The 17,857-nt window shown below is 37.6% G+C and overlaps 1 long non-coding RNA gene across 1 annotated transcript in view; it reads left to right on the top strand.

Moving 5' to 3' along the window:
* The window catches only part of LOC118761968, a 7,054-nt gene extending 1,008 nt beyond the window's left edge, over positions 1-6,046 (top strand). The window contains exons 2-3 of the long non-coding RNA XR_004997764.1: positions 3,003-3,004; positions 5,905-6,046. This is a non-coding gene — a long non-coding RNA (uncharacterized LOC118761968). The remainder of the gene's footprint in view (positions 1-3,002; positions 3,005-5,904) is intronic.
* Positions 6,047-17,857: the final 11,811 nt, after the last annotated feature.

Here is a 17,857-nt window from a genome sequence, read left to right as displayed (position 1 = left end):
TCATCATCAACGATATCAAGTTTTTCTTAGTGTTTGGCGTCGTAGATGCTGGGGCGTGTTAAAATGACTCATTCCATAGCGAGTGTTATTCATGGTTTCGTGTTAAGGTAAGTGTGTGCGTGTGTGTGAATGTGTGTGTGTATGTGTATGCATGTATATAGATTAGCATATATACAATTACAGATGTGTGTAAAAATGTACACACGCATATACATATAAACACATAAATATGCATGTATATGTATATATAAACATGCATAAATATATATACCTATGTACACGCACACACATTAGGTTATCCCATAAATAATGCGTTTTTTCCAAAATCAAGATAAACAAGGTTCGTTTTTAATCTAAAATATACTCTCCTTCATTTTCTACTACGCTCTTCCATCTATCTGGCAGACTTGCAAGGACCCTCTTCCAAAATTCAGTTGTCCCAGACGAAAATGCTTCTCCAGTACTGTTCTGACCTCGTCTACAAAATTCATATTTTTCTGTCCAAATGACTCTAAAGACTGCAGAATAAATGATTATCAGATGGATTAATGTCCGGCGAATATGTTGGGTGGACACCATTTCCCATTCAGACTGCTCCAGCCTTTGGGATGTCATCTTCACCGTATATGGCCGAGCATTATCCTGATGGAACACCTTTCGTCTTGAAACCAAAGACGGTTGTTTTTCTTCTAGTGCAGGTGTTGGGGAATGTTTGAATGACCAAATCCAAGCCTTTCTGCTAGTTTCTCAACAGTTACGATGGATTTTGTTCCACCAGGGTTTGCAGGACGTCCTCGTCGAGCTCTACAGAAATTCCAGAACGAGGCTTGTCTTTTGTACTGTCGTTTCCGGCTCGGAATTTCTGTAACCATCTTTGACACTGGCTTACGTTTAGTATCCGATTCCCAAAAACAGCATAAATATTCCTCACACTTTCCGGTGCATTGTTGCCTTTATTGAACTCATAAAGCAAAATATGCTGAATATGCTCCTTTGTCACTTCCATTATTGGTTTGAAAAATAACTGTTAAAATCGAACTGCACTCTTCAATACTTGCACGAAGAATAAGTACAAAATAAAACTACTACATGCTTTTATAACAAGTTGACGCTGATAGTTTATCCCGTTCCACTCCGACTTTTAGTTCCTGCAAATGAAAAAACTGTATTATCTATGGGATCACCCTATACTACAGGTGTGTGTGTGTGTTTTGATTGCATACACACACATATATATATAATAAATTAATAAATAAAACATATGTATATATACATACATACATGTACGTACCTACCTCTACATGTATATATACATGCGTATATGGGTACAGGACACCAAAAAACGTCGAACACAATGAGAAACGAAAACATAAACACAAAACCAAGGAAATGGACATTTTTCTTAAACAACGAAAAAATAGAGTACAGGACATACAACACAAGGAAAATTCCCCTTCTTCAGTCGCCTCTGTTTCACCTACCCCACGTTTCGAAGGTCAAGGCGAGACACGACTTCGGTGAAACATTCCTTCCCGCAAAAAGCAAATTAAATAAAATTTGAGATTTTTTTGCGGAGGGGTAAAAATGGTAACAAAAACAGGACAGTAAAGACAGTACAAAATATAGACAGTAAAGGACAGGACAAGGAGAATAACAGTAACACAAACATTGAGAGCTGTTAAGCCAGAATGAAAGAAAAAATATTATGAACGCTTTTGAGGACAGCAAGAGAGAGACAAGAAAGCCATTCACACTTAAAGGAAGCCAGGTCGGAAAGACAGTAGCAGAGCTCTCATCGCGGGTCAACAACGGGAGGGAGGAGGAGGAGCAAAAAAAGGGAGAGAAAAAAGGGAATGGCTGTAGAGAAAACCAGAAAGAATGAAGAATGAGAGAGAGGGAGAGGCAGTAAGGTAGAAGAAAAGGAAACACGAAAGAATGAAGGCTGAGAAAGGGAGGGGGACAGAAAGGTTAAGAGTGCGCATCATTATTAATATTAAGAACAAACTTACTTAGAAATGGATGCGTGCGTTCCGTCATATAATAAATTAATAAATAAAACATATGCATATATACATACATATATGTACTACCTACCTCTATATATATGTATACATGCATATATGGGTACAGGACACAAAAAAAAAACGTCGAACACAATGAGAAACGAAAACATAAGCACAAAACCAAGGAAGCGGAGTAGATGAAACAGAGGCGACTGAAGAAGGGGAATTTTCCTTGTGTTGTATGTCCTGTATTCTATTTTTTCGTTGTTTAAGAAAAATGTCCATTTCCTTGGTTTTGTGTTTATGTTTTCGTTTCTCATTGTTTTCGACGTTTTTTTGGTGTCCTGTACCCATATATGCATGTATATATACATGTAGAGGTAGGTACGTACATATATGTATGTATATATGCATATGTTTTATTTATTAATTTATTATATGACGGAACGCACGCATCCATTTCTAAGTAAGTTTGTTCTATATATATATATTATATATATATATACATATATATTTGGATGTTATAAATTCACACATTTGTGTGTGTCTTATATTATATATATATAATATATATATATATATATATATATATATATAATATATAATATTATATAATAATAAATATTAGGGAATGAATCCAAAATTACAGGGAAAAATCAGATTTAGGGTTAAATCCAATTTTATAGTAAAATATTATATAATATAATTCGAGACAAAACCACTATTTTAAAATCAAACAAGGAAAGACTTAATCAATACATAAAATTTTAATATAAATTAAATAAACCGCCACTACAATTGTTTCCTGTCTGCTACTGACATTCTTCAGGTGGATTTTCGATCTTCTAATCAGTATCAAATTATTGATACTGATTAGAAGATCGAAAATCCACCTGAAGAATGTCAGTAGCAGACAGGAAACAATTGTAGTGGCGGTTTATTTAATTTATATTAATTTTATGTATTGATTAAGTCTTTCCTTGTTTGATTTTAAAATAGTGGTTTTGTCTCGAATATATTATATTTTATAAATATATTATATATATATATATATATATATATATATATATATATATAATATATATATATATATATATATATATATATATATATATATAATATATTATATATATATATATATCAGAAATACTAAATTTCTAAATCTCTCGTAGAGACATGTACGGTGGTGGGGCGATAGAATGGTTGTATACTGTCAATCTAACACGAACGTGACAGTAGGGAGTACACCACCGCTGTTTAGCCCTAGGAAGCATCGACGCCTCCTGATGGCTTTGACACATTTTTCCTGTGTCCTTATATACATTTACGAAGGGGAGACAAATACCCCCAGCCGCTCGGGCTGCATCTAGGGACACGTGTTTCAGGATGATTGTCCTTCATCGGCCTAGAGTAGCAGACACCGGTCAGCTGACGATATCTGTCTCGACTCGTAATGTATATATCTAAATTTCAGTGAAGTCTATTTAGAAATTTAGTATTTCTGATTTTGATAATCAGTGAATAGATTTCACTGAAATTTAGATATATACATTACGAGTTGAGACAGATATCGTCAGCTGACCGGTGTCTGCTACTCTAGGCCGACGAATGACAATCATCCTGAAACACGTGTCCCTAGATGCAGCCCGGGCGGCTGAGGGTATTTGTCTCCCCTTCGTAAATGTATATAAGGACATAGGGAAAAATGTGTCAAAGCCATCAGGAGGCGTCGATGCTTCCTAGGGCTCCATGACAGAACTGCAGTCGTGGATCAAAAAAAGGCCGAGGAAGGGCGAATGGCACCTCGAGTGTCGCGTTGCTCTCAAGCAACTATGCCGTCCCGGGTCGACCTTGAGTGACTTCAACACAACCAAAGCATTCTATAGGGGATTAGTGGAGGGGAGGTACGACGACGAACTTGGGGCGAACCTGGGCGTCGACGAGGAATACCTGACCCGCCTGTGTGAGCCGACTTTCGGGCCGGGACCTATGGCCAACTTCCAGAGATTCCTGGCCTGGCAGTGCTACCGAGAAGCGCTACCCGTTCAGGATAAGCTCTATAGGCACAGCTCGAGAAACATGCGGTCGACCTGCCCGAGATGCGGGCAGAGAATGACGAAACCGTTCTGCACGCAATCGTGCAGTGTCCAACAATCTCCGACCTGTGGGCTTATGTCGAACGACTGCTGTCACGTGTGGGACGAGTCGGTTTATCAGCCGAGTCTATCGTTAATATCGTCACGCCTCCTTCCTTCAAACGAGAAGGAAGAGCTATTTTTATCATACTTGTGGCTATGGCGAAAGAATGTATCTGGTGGACGCGCCTGAAAGGATTAGAGACAAACACTTTCCTCTCTGATCAATCTCTCATCAACTTCTTCAAGTATCAATTGAAGAGGAAAGTGAGAGTAGAGAGGCAGGTTTGTCTGGAATGTTTTAAAAAAAGATGGTGAATGTAGCAAGGATGGCACGTATGAATGACGAAGCCACCTTGACCATGATCCTATGAACCGTAAAAAGTAATACAGAGTTGCTTATTTGTAAAAAAAATATAACATGTGACTTCATTGACCGAGGTTACCGTGGTCTTTTCCGTAGGCGGCTTTTCTTTCCACGATAAACCTCACCTGTCCTCCCCTTTACACTTTATATTGACATTTCTGTGATAACGATCCCTATTGATCGATTCTTTCTTTTTGCTTTTATTCCTCCTCCCCCTTTTTTTGCTTACCTCTTTCTTTACTTTTACGATCCCTTTTGATCAAAAACCAAACCCCCTTTTTTTAATCCCCCAAAAGAAAAGCTCTACCTTGTAATTTGTCCCGTCTGTGTGCAGCCCTGTGTGGCTAATAAAGAAACAATCTATCTATCTATCTATCTATCTAGCTATCTATCTCGCTACTATCCATCTATCTATCATCTATCTATCATCTATCTACTATCTATCTATACTATATATATATATATATATATATATATATAATCTGGCTAATTTGGAACTTGACTGAGAAAGAAAATTCGAATGACCCGTCCTTGTTTTGTTTGTATCGTCTATCTGGATGTTTTGTTGTCCCTTTTTTGTATCACCTAACTGTCTGGATGTTTTGCGTTCTTGTCCTATACTGTATGTATTTATATATATAACGGTCTCTTATATGTAAGTATATATTTATCTAAATCTTGTACGACTCTATTCTCTCTTTCTATCAGCCCTTTCAAGCTTATTCGTTCATTCCACTCTTTGTTCTTTCGTTCCCCCTCTCTCACATTTCCCCGCCTTGTCTTCTTGCTCATTTCCCTCCTCTTTTTACTTCACTGTGTCCCTGTCATTTTTCTCGCCCCTCCTTAATTATTCTGCCCCTCTGCCTCTGTCTCTCTCTCTCTTCTCTCCTCGCGTAACCGGTGTTCGGCCAAGCCTGATCTTTCTTTCTTGGTTCGGCCGTCCGTGCCACATCTATATTCCTCCCTGTGCCTGTGAAAACTTGTTTCTCTGCCGTAAGGCTTTATTTTCACACACAGTAGCTTAATTTAATTCGTCCTTAGTCGCAAGACACCTATTTGTATTTGTGTAACATTCTCCGTTTTTTTCCCGTCCTTGTTTTCGTATACATTCGCTGCTTTCTTCCAAGGAATCTAATGCTCTTGGCTTAGTGTTTCCTTGGGGCTGTCTAGATTGGAGCAATCTCGAGTATAACCAGCCGAAATTGCAAAGATAATCTGGAGCTAGACTGAGGAAGGAAAATCCGAATGACCCGTCCTTGTTTTTTTTTTTGCATCGTCTTTCTGGATGTGTTCTTGTCCTTTTTTTGTAACACCTGTCTGGAAGTTTTGCGTTCTTGTCCCTTTTTCTATTATATATATATATATACTTTATTTAAAAGCAGCAGAAATATAACAAAAGATATATTTCTGCTGATTTTAAATAAAGCGTATTACTGTACCTCAGGTAATTGAGTACTCTTTTTTCCACCTTGTTTCACATTTATGTGTTTACTCCGGTATATGTATATATATATACATATATATCTATATATATATATATATATATATATATATATATATATATATCTATATATATATATATATATATATATATATATATATATATATATATCATTAGACTGGAAAGTCTGAATTTCCCAGGAACAGAGTTTTGTTTCATGTTTTTTTTTCTATTCAGGCTATTTTGCATGTTTTCAACAAATGTAACATGGAAATCATTTTCACACACACACGTCCATTTCATATATACGTACACACATCTTTCACTTTAAAACAAAAGCAAAGAAAAAAAAATTACGGAAATTAAGGACTTGAAAATGATTTTAAAAATTTCATTATTATATTGTCTGTTTAAAGAAAGCTAAATATAAATACTTACTGTACAAACAACTTTCATTTTTGAAATCACATTCAGTTAAAAGTATTTGTAAGTGATTATCATATTGTGTACGTCAAAAAGTCGACGTTTTTTTTTTCTCATAGAGAGCGCTAAGATAATGTTTGTGTACATATCACAGATAGCAGACGTGTGTTTGTGTTGATTGACAACCCATAACATTCATTATATGTGTATGTATTCTGTATGTGTGTATGTGAGTTGACGTCACGGAAGCCATGTTTTTTCTCGTTAAGAAAGAATAAAGAAAAATTATGTTTACTCGTTTTCATTAATAGAGGTCCAAATGTCACAAAATTTGTACTGCACTGCCGAAGGTAAGTATGAAAATAAATATGAAAAAAATAATGAAGATAAAATATATTATTTCTGAGATATTTTGAGAACAAACAAACATCCCTAGAGTTTTAGAATTATTAAGATATATATATATACATATATATATATATATATATATATATATATTATATATATGCCAAATCCATACAGGCACACTCATTTGTATGCATGTATGTATTTATAAACAAATACACACGTGCATGCATATCAATGTGTACCCGTCTACGTGTTATCGCAAACATACAATCATATTTCTAGTTACACTTATATATGTTCCCCAATGTTTGTTGCACGTCAATGTACGTGTGTCTTATTTTTTTCCGTGTTTTTCCTATATTTATTTAGTATATACAATTTATATTCCATTTGTTATGTGTTTTATGTTTCTCAGAACATTATTTATGTTTATATATGCGTGTGGTTATGTATATATGTTATGGCGTCAAACATATCTTCTTCGCTTTCTGGTTGACCCAAAGATGAACAGCGTTCACTGATCCGGGCTTATTTTTTTTCTCAGCTGATTGTGTACTAAGTCAAAAATTTATACAGGAGCTTGTTGCTATGAGCTTCCCCGGAATGGATTAAAAAACGCAAGATATTATCGCATTATATTTCACGCTTTTAGTCAGAAGCTTCTGCGAAAATGGATTCTGTTAAAAGAAATTGGGGATGATATTGAAAAATTATGAACTGATGCCAATAAGAGCTATATTGGTAAATATATATCTCTCTCTATATAAACGGCAGTTTGTCTGTCTGTGTGTCTGTCAGGTTGTACCCTCACCCTGACCACGGCTTTCAACCGATTCTAATGAAACTTGACACACACATAGCCCAAATGTCATAATTTAAAACTAACGCAGCGAAAATTTTGAAAAGTTCCCCCAGTTCTGAAAAAAATCGATAAATTTGACATGGGGTCGAGAATCTAAGCTTTTTATATGCAACACATTTTCTGTTGTAGTTTTCGCAACTTGCAATCGATTTTCACCAAAAACATGGTGAAGCTTAATGTTACCCTAAGAAACTTAATTCTGCCGTTAGTTTTCCATGGAATACCTTACCATCAGAAAAAATCGATAAAATCATGCCATTTTGGGAAATCGCGTTCAAATTCAAGATGACATATTTTCGACAATATCTTTCACAGATTGGCAGAATTTTTTAAAAAATTCACAGCGAGCATCATGTCTGCTCCAAGGAGCTATATGGCCCTTTTTATTCCAATAGGATACTTTATTACTGGAAAAAATCGGTTAATTAAATCATATGTGGTACACACAGCAACCGATTTGTGTATTAAACACAAACCCAGACTGTTCTAGGGGACGCAACTCGACCTTTTTAACTCTCGGAACACGTGGGGTAAGTATGCCAAAATGTATAAAAATGTACAAAAACGGCAAAAAAGCGGGCAGCAATGTGAGTGACAACAACGAAAAAGTCAAAAGTGACCAAACTGAACAAACGAATGGAAAAGATTTTGGGTGCACACGACAAAAGCGGTTTATAGGAACCAAGAGTTTGCAAGTAGCGTCCGAGGACCCTTAGGGTACGTCAAAAATTTAAGGTAAAACGTTTGGGGTGGTAGTTATAAGAAAGTTTAAACAAAAAAAGTATTCGAATAACTTGCGGCTGCAGCAGCTATTAGCAGAAGTGGCGGTGTTGGGGGTAAAGTCTCGAATGTAATTTCTTCCTGGTAGGAATTGGTTGGGTTGAATTATCGATAGCTGTTTGATAATTATTTGGGAGTGAAGAGAAGACATTGCAACCTACACATGCGCCTTCGTTCCCTAGCGGGAAAGGACTAGATTGGGATTAGTCGTTGCCTACTAGGGTATCTTACATACCCAGGCAACGCCGGGCTATGCTGCTAGTATATATATATATATATACATACACATACATACATAAATATATAAATATATAGGTGCCGGTGTGGTAGTGTGTTAAGAAGCTTGTTCTCCAACTGCATTCAGTCCTACTGCGTGGCACCTTGGGCAGAGTCTTCTCGGGCCAATCAAAGCCCTGTGAGTGGATTTAATAGACCCCAAAAAGCCCCGTCGTATATACATATATGTATGTGTGTGTGTTATTGTGCATGTGTTTGTCTCCCACTACTGCTTGACAACCGGTGTTGGCATATTTACGTTCCTTACGTTAGCGGCTCAGCAAAAGAGACTGATAGAATGAGTACCAGGCTTAACAAAAACTGCACTGCCGAAGGTAAGTATGAAAATAAATATGAAAAAAATAATGAAGATAAACTATATTATTTCTGAGATATTTTGGGAACAAACAATTCGTTCGATTAAAAATTCAAAGCAGTACCCAGCATCACCGCAGTCTAATGACTGAAACAAGTTAAAAAATAAAAGATGTATATATGTATGTATCTATGACTGCCAAGATCACTCAAAGGTTGAATGCATTCCATCGATGGTGTCTATGCAGAATACTCAAGACCACCAACAGGGACAGAGTTACAAACCCTGAAGTCCTGCAAAGAGCCAATCTGCATAGCAAGCAGGAGATTGTGGTGGAAAGAAGAACGAGATTTGTAGGTCATATTTTCTGACTGCCTGAACAATGAATATCCAAGACAGCTATACAAGTAGTACTACCAGACGGATGAAGGAAGAGAGGGAGACCCAAAAACACATTGTGCGTCATCTTCAAAGATCTGAAGTAACTTAACATCATCAGGGAATTAGCTAGCGACTAATGCTCAACACTAGGATCATTGGAGACGTGTTGCTGCCCAGTGTACACGAGGCATTAAGTAAGACTAAGATTAAGGTACAAAAGAGATATTAGTAACGAAAAGAGACACTGTGGTGGGAATTGACGGGTGGCTTTACTTAATATAATAACAAGTGATCCAACATATCACAACCAAACTTAGATAGTGATGAATCGTCTGTGATGATTATTTATACATATAAAGATGAGAATGTGTGTGTGTGTGTGTGTCTGTCTGTCTGTGTGAATACCTAAAACTTGAGAACAACCAATTCCATTCAAATTTTACACATGCCTTACTTAGGATCCATGTAGTGTCATAAGCCAAAAAAGTTTTTAATATCATATCTTCTCCACTATGGCAGTATTATGTGTCAAAAGTGAAACAATAACCATCTCTCTATTGTAATGTCAGAATTTTCACTTTAATAGTTTCATATGTCTTCTGCTATAGCATCAGGCCAACCAAAGCCTTGTGAGTGGATTTTGTACGCAGAAACTGAAAGAAATCAATTGTATATATATGTATGTATATATGTAAGTGTATGTGTGTGTCTTTGTCTCTGTGTTTCTCTCTCATCACTGCTTCACAACTGCTTTTCGTTTATTGACATCCCCATAACTTACTGGTTTGACAAGAAGAAACTGATAGAATAAGTACCTGGTTTATCAAAAAAAAAAGCACTAGGCAGTGTCTCATATTTTTGAGAGATCTCAAAATGAGACCAATTGTGGTCGGTCCCTCGTGTGAGTCACAGAGACTCAGTAACTTTATTCACGTCCTCCTTAAACCTATTCTCCAGCATATGCCGAGCTTTATACGGGACGATCTAGACTTTTTAAACCATCTCCCGCACAAAACAAGCAAAGACTCCCTCCTGGTTTCATTCCATGTAACGAAACCTCTACACCTCGATTCCTCACAAATACGGAATAATAGCCATACAATATTGGCTGGAGAAATTCCTAAATGACATTCCTGACAGAATCCGAAAAGAATTCATCGTTGAAGGAATAAAATTCATCCTACAGAACAACTTTTTCAATTTCAGCGAAAACCCTTATAGACAAAAATCGGGCACAGCGATGGGAACGAGGGTAGCGCCTACTTTTGCCAACCTTGTCATGGCATACTTGGAAGTCCAAATATACGAATACGCTAGATTGAAATTTGGAGACAATTTCCAAAAATACTTACTCACCAACTGGAAACGCAACCTGGATGACTGTTTCATCTTGTGGCCACATAACCATGAACAACTCTCAAAATTTAAAAACTTAATCAACAGCATTAGCCACAGTATCTAGTTTACAAACAAATACCCTTCCTGGACATCTTAATAATAAAGAGAGATACTGAAATTGAAACCGACATCTTCTTCAAACCAATGGACTCAAAACAATATCTTCTGTTCTCCTACCCTTTCATCTTAGCGAGAAGAATTTGCACGATTGCATCAAATCCCGAAACCCGAGAAAAGCGACTTCAAGAACTTAAAAATACATTACTAGATAGAAAATACCCAGCCAGTCTAATCAAAAATAGAATGGAACGTGCAAAAATGATAGACATCCAAGAGTTAGGGAAAACAAGAAAACACCATGACACACTTAAAACTCTATCTTACGTATCAACACACAATCCAAGAAACCATGAAGTATACAACATCATCCACCAAAACATACCCCTCCTTATGAAGGACCCACGAATGAAAAAGGCACTAGAAACATAGGATTATTAAAAGCAAGAGACAATCGCAATCCCTAAAAAACTTACTCACCAGCGCCAAATTACCCACCAAAAATACAACCCCACAAGTCAAAAAGTGCAACTGCCCTAAATGCAGAACTTGCATTTTCCTCTTACAAGTCTCAACAAATTTTAGTTTGGTCAAACTTTTACCATAAAATATGACTTCACCTGTGCTTCGAAGAACTTAATGTTCTTAAATGTGGAGGTTGTGGTGGTGACTATATAATATATACGTATGTATGCATGTATCTGTATATACAGAAGTAGATAGGTATTTCAACATACACTTCAAAATATATACTATATTTGTATGTATTCTTGTGCTGTTACTTGTGTGCATGTGTGTTTGTATGTGTGCAGTGTTTATATAAGTGTTTGTGTATGTATTTCTTTGCTTATGCACAGCAGTGAACGACAATGTATGCATATGTATACGCACTTGTGTGTGTGTGTGTATACACATGTGATTATCTGTAGGTGTTTGTATGTTTATGTACGGTGTTTATGTGCCGTAGTGACTTTGTTCTCGCTGCTTTTCTTTTTTATGAGCCAATGAGGGGGTTTGTCATTTATGGTGGTTGTGGTGGTGGTGGTGGTGGTATTTCGTGTTGGCTGGCTGGCTCGGCGGCACGTATCAATGGGTATACTATAGCGACGTCACAGTCTTTGTATTGTTTATTCAAGCAAAAGGAAGTAGTGTCGGCGGTGGCCGTGGAGCCGACGACGATGAAAGCGGTAGCGGCGGTAAAGGTGTGTTGTAGGGTTGGTGGCGGCGTTTGTTTTGTGGAAGGTGGATTTAATGGTAACGGTGGAGGTGTTGATGGTGAAGGTGGTGTTTCTGAAAGTAATGGTGGGAGATGATATTAAGGAGCGGTAGTGTAGGTAGTTATGAAGGTGGCTAAGCACGACTGTGGGAGGAACTGTTGGAGTAAGGGAATATGAGACAGAGAGAGAGAGAGAGAGAGAGGGAGAGAGAAAGAGAAAGTGAGAGAAAGAGAGAGGCAGACATATAGAAGGGAAGAAGGATCGTGAATGTCTGAGTTAAACAAAAATATTTTATGAATATTATAGTAAGAGAAAAAAAATAAGATAGAAAGTGAAAAGGAGAAAAGTGAAAAGATAGGGAAATTAGTACAGAAGAAAGAGAGTGAGAAATATAGAAATACACTGAGGCGATTTACAGAGTGGAACAGAGAGAAAGACAGGCAGACAGACAGACAGATAGACACACACACACACACACACACACACACAAAGATAGGTAGATTAGATTGATAGATGAGAAAAAACTTACATATTTTACGAACTAGTAGCAAAATAAAGTACAAAGACATCAGAATCTCCCCAGCACGAAACCACAATCATCCCAGCAATAAAACATGGAAATTCTAGCCAAAACGTTAAATCGGACAGACATCTACAACACTTTCTCGTCGATTGACGATGCATTTATTGCAAGGAGCCATTACAGCATATTTTGATATACCACGAAACAAAACTATATTTAAAAAAAGCTACTTGATAACACAACCATCATGCACACACACACATACATACACGCACGCACACGCACAAATACACACACATACACGCATACATGCATACATACATACATATATACATACATACATACATACATACATACATACATGCATGCATGCATACATACATACATACATACATACATACATACATACATACATACATACATACATACATACATAACATCATACATAAAAGTATGCTTTAAGTATGTATATTGCTATTTTATATTCTCGATACTGCTTGAAGTTCGGGGATGCCCATCATCACCAGTCGACTAGAGACCACAACAATTTCAATATTTTCCTACAGTATGATTTGTTAAATTAATATCAAGCAGTGGTAACTCAGGCAACTTGGAAATCTCAGGTCCTATTAATTCCCGTGGCAACGCATTTGCTTTTCTTCATGTTGGCCTTGCCAACCCAGTGCGCACATATCCGAATCTCACAAACTAAGTAGTAAAAAAAGGTTAGTGAGATTTGTGAAACTGGTGTTTAGCTTTTAAGATAGCATCAATATTTGCTTTGGAATTATTGCATCCAACCAAGAGAATTACTTTCAAATGTTCATCAGTCAACCTTGTTCGATGTGCTGACTTCACATACTCCATTATTTTGCTCACAGACGAAGTTGTTCCAAACACTGATACCATACCAGAGGCAAATGCAGGTAGTTACACAAAAGGTACAGAGCGGCTGCGGGCCGGATGAACTGACCTCGCGGGCTGTAGTTTGGTGCTCCTGCTCTATACTGCGACATACATTGAACCCTAATCATTGTTAGGTAGAATCAGCTGCTCCTCTCAGTTTTGTTCTTTCCCCTCACATACCTAAACCACGTTCATGATGAAGCGTTATCAGCTTCTGTCTGTAGTTTGTCAGTCATTAATCCGCTATTGCTTCCAAGTCCAATGCCAGACAAATAGCACAATGGGTCAAGTTACAACCACCACGACATTCCACCACCATTGAAAGTACATTGTACTGCTGATCTCGTGCCTTACATGCCTCATCGAGTTCTCCATATTTTAAGCATTTGTTTTCATCTGGTCCTTCCAAAATGTCTTCCCAAGTCATCGGTAAATTTCCAGACATTTAAATACACACGCGCACGCGCGCGCATTGAGTAAAAGGAAAGGCTTCATCACAAAAGCAAGCAGCTAAATGCCGTACACGGTGAATTGTTATTTTATCAAAATGCTTCTTAGGGGGACAGAGAAGGAAAATAAAAGCTATCACCAGGTGAAAGAGAAGAGTTGATTATTCTGAATAAGAAGGGGAAAAAATTTCAAAAAGATTTAGAATATCCTGATTGATTTAACATCCTTAGGAACAAAGAATAATATAATCCTTTGTTTCGGAGACAAGGGATAAATATATCTGTGTTTCGGTCTAGGTTTGACCTCATCAGTAAAACGTAATCTTTCCCGTCTTTGAACAAATATGAATGATTATATACGTAATGTGTTTAGTACATAGATAGCCCCGGGTAATTTGCATAATATAATAATATAAAAGGAAAGAACTAAAACTATGCAACTCAGAAGGGCTAGTGATATAAAGTCGGATTACGCAGTGCCGTACGCTATAGTTCTTCACAGCTAACGAAAGAAAGACAAACGTAACGATTATTGTTAGGAAAACAAAATCAGAAAGGGAGATAATTTGAAGAAATTTGAAATACCGTCATGATCTGACTAAAATTAAAGGAAAATAACTATATTTGTTTTAAAGACGCCCTTTGGCTTCATTAGCATAGCTAGGCCTTTGTGTGTATATGTGTGTAGGTGTGTATGTGTATACATACATTCATATAGACATACATACGCACACTTACATACATGCATACATACATACATACATACATACATACATACATACATACATACATACATACATACATACATACTTGCATATTCACATGCATGCGCATTCGTATTTTTGGGAGGATGCGTGTATTTAAATAGATACTATGAATGTGTGTGATTGGGTGTACATATAGGCTATGTATGTATGTATATACGCACACATATAATATTCATATATGTGTGTATATATATATATATATATCATATTATATATATATATTTATATATATAGAGAGACATATATATATATATATATATATATAGACATATATATATATATATAATTTATATACATATATGTATATATGTATATATGTATATATGTATATATATATATATATATATAATATATATACATATATGTATATATGTATAATATATATATATGTGTGTGTGTGTGTTATATATATATATATATATATATATATATATATGCATAATAGTGAAATGTCTGCCTGACCGACTTTAGTATATCACCTCCTCCACCATTACCACATACTTCCTTCACAGCCGTCATCACCACAATAAGAATTTCCCTTCTCGTCTATTATCGCCCACCCCAGTTTCTAGGTTAGCACCACCATCACCACCACCACCAACACCAACCACCAGCGCTATTTCGTCATGTCACCCCCACTAGTACTCTCTTTCACATCCATAGCAACCACCGTCACCACCACAAAGCATCTACTACTACTACTACTACTACTACTACTACCATCGTCACTACACTCTCCCCTGCAGTAACACGTCCCCATCGCCATCACCAATAACAGCAGCAGGTAACACCACAACCATCGCCGCTACCATCACCATCACCATAACCCCCACCACCACCAGTCTACCATTACTGGGTGTACATACATGACCACGAATACCCACCAACCTACACCGCTATAATACCACCACTGCCACCACCACCACCACCACCACCACCACCACCATCACCACCACCGCCTCCACTGTTCCCCTCCCCCTTCCCACCACCACCCCTATATTGCGTGTTCGTTAAAGCCCAATTGTTTATTTTAGAAAGCGGTGTCGTTGGTTTCTGTAAGAAGAGGGCGACGAGACTGATCACATCCGAAGTGGGTGTGGCGGTGTACAGTCATGCTGTGTGTTTAGAACGATTCTGTGTGTATGTGAGTATGTGTGTGTGTGTGTGTGTGTGTGTATGTGTATTTGTCTGTCTTTGTGTACGTATGTCTTTATCATGGGTATGTGTTTGAAGCCTACGCCGTCTACATACGTTGAAATATATATATATATATATATATACACACACACACATACAAACAATACGTGTTCATGTGTATTGAACTACAATGGTGGTTGTTGTAGGTGAGGGGGTGATGCTGGGGTGATAGTGATGCTGGTGATGATGGCTGTTTTGGTGGTGATGGTGGTGGTTGCAATAGCGGTAGTGGTAATGAAGGTGGAGCTGGCGATGGTAGTTGTACCGGTGGTGATGGTGGTTCTGATGAATGTGTTGGTGACGGTGAAGGTGGTGAATAAATCAGTGAATGCTGTTAAGGGTGTGATGTAGTACGAATGCGGTAATAATAATAGTTTTCATTTTAGTCCAAGATCAAATTTTGAACAAAGACTTTCTAACTGTGACCACCCCATCAGTCAGTATGTCCTTCGTTAAGTCGGTAGTTTGCTCCATTAGTTACCATAGTTACTATCAGGGCCAGTTTTAAGTCAATTAGACAGCTTTGTTCAAATTAGACGCCGTGCGAAAAGTGGATTCTATGATGAATTTTTAGTTGTGGCGAATCGTGGAACCTCGAGCTCTCAACGCTTTTTGGCCAGGACCGGCATACTACATGAAGCACAAGACATCAATCTTCAGCTTTTGTTGAGTGGAGGGCCCCGCCCCTATCGACAATTGTCAAATTGGCCCCGCACTTCCTAACGCCGGTCCAGGTACTATTTTTTGTATGACGAGCTTCGTATTTTGTCTTGTCATTGTTGGAGGTGTAGAACGGTGGTGGTGGTGGTGGTGTTGTTGGTGGTGTTCTCGATGGCGTTGGTGGTAGTGTTGGCGGTGGTTGTCATGGCCGGCTTGCTGGTCTTGTAGTGATTGTAGTGGTGGTGGTGCTTCTGCTGGTGTCGATAATGATGACGTTAATAATGTCAATACGGCGACTGACACTTTGGTCTCGGAATGTGGCCATGCTGGGGCACCACCTTGAAAGCATTTTATACAATCATATTGACCCGATACTTATTCTATGTATCACATTTGCCGAATCACTAAATTACAGTGACGCAAACAAACGAACTCAGGTAGTCAAGCGGTGGTGGGATTCAAACACAAACACACACATGCATGAAACTATTCGTTACTGGCAAACCAGTATGAACAGATAGCTTGTTCCACGCTTTCACTAATTATTTTAGGTGCCTGTGTAGTCGTGATCGGACGTAGATATCATGTCAGCCTTTGCCCTCCCAAACGCTGATGCAACATTCAGAATGTAAAAGTTCGAGGAAGAGAATAGTGTATCTGTACTCAGGTGGTATTCGTTTTGGATCTTTTCACTTTGACCGGCAGATTTTTTAAATAATTTCTTTGTGACTAAACACTTTTAAACTTCGTATACTGGTAGTGTGTTATATAAAACATCTTTTTCTCTTGGCTTTCTTGAGAAAATTCTGTAGTTTGTAAGCTATTTGTTATTTAATTTCTTGCATTTAGGCAATTTCAACAAATCAATGACGTCTATTGAGGTGAATACAATATCTACCGTATTTTGTCAACAACATTTTCTGGCGGTGTCATATGAATTTGTCACTGTTATTTATGAGAAAAAAGATACCATGTGGCCATAAACTGAGGGGGTCACTCGTAAACAGAGCTGGATAACAAAACCGTTCCCTCTTCAGTGTCCACCCATAATTATGACCGTAGTATCGATCTATTGCATTTCAATCTGTTTTAGGGTTAGGGTTAAGGTTAGAGTTAGGGTTAGGGTTATGGTTAGGGTTAGAGTTAGGGTTAGCGTTGGGGTTAGAGTTAGGGTTAGGGTTAGGGTTAGGGTTGGGGTTATGGTTAGGGTTAGAGTTAGGGTTAGATTTGGGGTTAGAGTTAGGTTTAGGGTTAGGGTTAGGGTTAGGGGTTAAGGTGGGGGAAGGGTACCTCTTTTTCTTCAGAAATGTAAATAAACCCAATCTGTTTCTTAAACGAATATATAATATGT

The sequence above is a fragment of the Octopus sinensis genome, linkage group LG2 (assembly GCF_006345805.1).
Source record: "Octopus sinensis linkage group LG2, ASM634580v1, whole genome shotgun sequence".
Taxonomy (NCBI): domain Eukaryota; kingdom Metazoa; phylum Mollusca; class Cephalopoda; order Octopoda; family Octopodidae; genus Octopus; species Octopus sinensis.
Note: the sequence above shows the minus strand (reverse complement) of the source record. Positions and strands in the feature narration are given on the sequence as shown.